Source organism: Cicer arietinum, chromosome 4, assembly GCF_000331145.2.
Source record: "Cicer arietinum cultivar CDC Frontier isolate Library 1 chromosome 4, Cicar.CDCFrontier_v2.0, whole genome shotgun sequence".
NCBI classification, from domain to species: domain Eukaryota; kingdom Viridiplantae; phylum Streptophyta; class Magnoliopsida; order Fabales; family Fabaceae; genus Cicer; species Cicer arietinum.
This window is the reverse complement of record NC_021163.2, coordinates 23,501,562-23,506,246: the sequence shown is the minus strand read 5'-3', so window position 1 is coordinate 23,506,246 and position 4,685 is coordinate 23,501,562. Positions and strand designations below refer to the sequence as shown.

Here is a 4,685-nt window from a genome sequence, read left to right as displayed (position 1 = left end):
TATATATATATATATATATATATATATATATATGCAGGTAATAACTTGTGGTGTGATCTTCTAGAAACATTTCTTGGCATCCCCTCCGATACGGTGGATTAGTTTGAATGTAACATCTCCTATTTTTTTTTTTAATTAATTGATTAGAACCTTAGTTTTATTTATTTTAATTGATCAATTTGGGTGTGAATATAATTGATTAATAATTCCTTCATTGATTTATTTTTATCGCCTAATGATTTATTTTCTTTTACTGCTAATTTTTCTTTTATAATGCAATATATTAGTAATAATCAAAGAATTGACCTTAACAACTTTCCTTCATTTGTGGTCATGGTTCCATACGAGTTTTCCTATCCGTATGAATGACATTATATCCGCGATCATTTGAGTCTTGTATGAGCATGCATAACGTGCATAAAAACTTTTATTTCAAATGGGATATATGTGTATTTTATGGTAATGATTTAATTTTTAAATTCTAAAAATAAATGTTTAATTCCTTTTGATGCAATAAGATTTTTATACTTTCATTTTATAGCATTTAATCCTTTGTTCTTAGTTCGTATTATTTTTCATGGAAATGATCCTTACAAACATTGTTAGGCACTACTAGGAATGGGAATAGGCTAGGTCGTCCGTCAGGGGTCTTAATATGATCTACTTATATGGTCTGGTTTGGCCTGACCTATTTAATAAAAAAGTTAGGCTAAGGCTATTTTTAAAGCCTATTTATTTAAATAGGTCAGACTCAGGCTTATAAAAAAGCATATTATATCTGACATGTCGGCCTATATATATTTAATTATTTATTAATGTTATTTTTTATTATTATATTAATAATATTATTTCCTATTTTAAATTATATCAATTAGGCAATCACTCAGTAGTCATTCATCACTTAGTTGTCATTCCATATTCGGTAACTATTCCATATTTAGTAGTCGTTCCATATTTGGTAGCCATTCAATTAGTCAATAACTCAGTAGTCGTTCCATATTTGTTTAAGAGGTAATAATTGGTGTGTTTGTTTCAGAAAAAAAAAAAATCTATTCTTTAAAACCAAGAATTATATTTTAGAGTTTAAAGGATGTTTGTTTCAGATTTTTTTTAAATTATTTTGTTAGAAAAAATTATTTTTTGTTTAATATATATAGATATGTACATTGATATTGGTATATGAAGAACATCATGTGATATGAGTAGAGCATTTAAATATTTTAATATGAATTAGGTTTTTAAATAGTCTTCCAAGTCAGACCAGACTTTTAAAAAGGTCAGACCGATAAAAAAGTCTATGATAGGCCGTAGTTCAGACTTAAGTCTAAAAAATTAATCGTAGGTTAGACTCGGGTCTTTGAAAGTCTGATCTGGTCTGACTTATTCCCACTCGTAGGCACTACTGATGTGGAAGAATCGCAAGAATGGTTTTGCTATGATGTGTTTTGAGGTACAGAGATTTGTTGGGATTTGAAATTTAAATATTCAGGAGAGCCTTTAAAATTTTATAGATTTTTTTTATATTGCAAAACTAAATGAAATATTTTAAATGAGGGTGTGGTTTATTTCTCTTTAATAAAAAAAATTGAACTGTCGTTTTTTATTTTTATTAATTTAACTCAGTAAAAGTTCTTATAAAAGAAAACATATTTTTATGGAAGATATACTTAAGTAGGTAGTGTGAAATTTAATTTGCAATCTGTTTTAAAAGTAAATCCAAAATTTTCGAATACATAATTAATATAGTTAAGTAGCATATTGAATCAAAATTCAAGGCATTACATTGAACAGGGATGGAACTAGTAAAAATTGCACGAGAGCAAGATGCATAGGGCCACAAGGAGGGTAGGTAGGATATTATACCAAGTTTCTTGGTAATTGTAATACATATTTGCTGAGTTATGGGGTGTTTTAGAAGGTATTTTGTAGTGCAATTTTACTAGAGTGGAGATGGGTGTTGATTCTCAATGCCCCAAGGATATGGCTACTAAGGTTAGAGATAGCAAAGTGAGTCAAATCTTATATTTAATCCTGCGATTAGTCTGCCCGGCAAAGCATGCCAATTTAGATGGTCGAGTTGGAAGTACACTATTGTGTCTCCCACCACAAAGTTTTTCATATTTTTTATTTTGTGACATTTCAAAAAATAATAAAAGTAACTATCATCAATTTACAATATCAAATATCAAAATAAAATCAACACTATCTTAACATAAAAATAAATTCACCAACATTAAATACTCATATTATTCAAAATTACAAGAAAAGAAAAGAGATTAAGTTTTTATTGAATCACAAAAGGGTTATAGTTAAAGTTATCAAACAAACAAAAAAAGAAATTGAAAATATTGGTGATTGCTCGTTGAATGAACAAGATAACATTGTATTAATAAATAACAATATGGAATCAAAATTCGTTTGTAATCAAGAAATCAATGAATTAGAAGAATCCATTACCAAAAATATACATGATCCAAGTCATTGGACAAATATTGATACAAATTTGAGAGATTTATTGGTAGAAAAATATCATGTTAAACTTATTGATATAAATTTTCTTAAAGATTAATCTTCAAGGTACTTTTCTTCGTCACTTTACATTCAAAAGTTGTCCAATAGAGAAATACACGAAAGAAGATGATTGGTTTATTCTCAAGATTTGGATAAAGTATTTTATTTTTCTAGCAAATTATTTAATGTTCTTTCTAGTACAAATAAATTGACTAACGAAAGTAGTAGGAATTGGAGAAATATTAATTAAAAATTAAGAAATCATGAGACAAGTAGTGAACACATTGCTGACATGCGTCCTTAGATATATTTATAATTAAGATTGTCAAAAGGAAAAACAATTGACAAAGATGTTCAAAAATAAATAAATATGGACAAAGAACAATGGAGAAATGTATTATTTAAAATTATTGCTACTGTTAAAACTCTTAGAATTATCCATAACCTCTACCTTGGACATAGAATACAAAATGAATTGATAAATTTGCTAGCAAATGAAATTAAACACATAAATTATTATAAAAAAAATGTTGATGCAAAATATTTTTCAATCATACTTTATTGTACTCTGGATTTAAGTCATCAAGAGCTAATGTCTTTTGTGCTACGATATGTGCATCTTTCATCAACTTAAATACAGATGTTTGAATATTTTTTAGAATTTTTAACCGTAGATGATACATCTAGAAAATATTCCATTCGCACAATTACAAATGAAATAAATAATAGTGGACATGTTATTAGTAATCTAAGAGGATGAGGTTATGATCAAATATGAAAGGGATATATCAAGGTGTGCAAAAAAGAAATATAGATATTAATCTTAGATCATTTTACACTTTGCCATAGTCTAAATTTGGTACTTTGTGACATGGCTAATTGTTACTCGAAAGATACATCTTTTTTTAGAGTGGTACAACGTATATACATTATTTTTTTCTTCAACTAAAATATGAAAATTTCTACAAAATCATATTCCTAGTGTAACTCTAAAGTCATTCTCACAAACACGTTGAAAAAGTCGCATTGAAAGTGTTAAAGCTTTGCATTTCCACACTCCTCATATAAGAGATGCTTTATTAAAAATAGGTGATGTTAATGATGATCCTAAAATAAAAAGAGAAACCGACTGTTTAGCAACTTATGCGCTTAAATTTTTTGCGTTTTTGCTAAGTATGACTATTGGATATGATATTTTATTTGATGTAAGTGTTGATAATGATATTTTACAATTTTAAGAGTCTTTTAAAATTGATTACTTCTTGTAATTAATTGATAGATCAATTACTTCATTTCAAAGTAGATTTTAATAATTTAAATTCTATGCAAATATTTTTGGTTTTCTATTTGATATTGAGAATTTAAGATCATTGGATAATGAAAAATTAAAAGAAAATTACATTAACTTTGAACGTTCTTTAAAACATCAGGACAATTCTGACATAAGAAGGTTAAATTCTTTTTCAAATACATATGTTACTTATAGAATAATGTTAACAATTCATGTAAGAAATAAATTTTTCAAAACTCAAATTAGTTAAATTTTAACTAAGATCAATGATGTCACAAGAAAGATTAAATGAATTAGCTTTATTATTAATTGAAAAATAATTGTTAAACGAAATCGATTACAATAATTTGATAAATAATTTTGCATCGAAAAAATTACAAAAGAAATTTTAAATAAAATATTACCAAATCATGTAGGTTATGAAGTTGGGGTGGGAAATAAAATAAAAAATTTCCAGACGTATTATCATGAATAGTTTAGTAAAATATATTTAAAATATTAAATAGTTTTTTCAAAAAGTCAATATATCTTTTAAACGTAATTGTAATTAAATATTTAATAAAAAAATAAAATATTATTGCAGGCTGTGGGGTTCGAACCCACGCGCACTTATGTGCAGAAGATCTTAAGTCTTCCCCCTTAACCACTCGGGCAAACCTGCTTGTTGTACTATTTTAACCATTAAGATTAATGTACATTAAGGAACTGCTCGTATATGAATTAAGAACTAACCTAAGATATATTATTACTTTTTTTATTGTTTATACACTTGCACACTAAAATTATTCCACGCGACTACTTGTTATCTCCTCAATACCTTTAATAATATTTGTCTTCATTATTTTTTCTTTTAGTCATTTATTTTTTATATTCAAATTGATCA

At 26.5% G+C, this 4,685-nt stretch overlaps 1 non-coding gene across 1 annotated transcript; it reads right to left on the bottom strand.

Moving 5' to 3' along the window:
- Positions 1 to 4,380: 4,380 nt before the first annotated feature.
- TRNAL-UAA (transfer RNA leucine (anticodon UAA)) lies at positions 4,381 to 4,463 on the bottom strand. The gene has a single exon. It is a non-coding gene; the product is annotated as a tRNA-Leu (tRNA).
- Between the last annotated feature and the right edge of the window lie 222 nt (positions 4,464 to 4,685).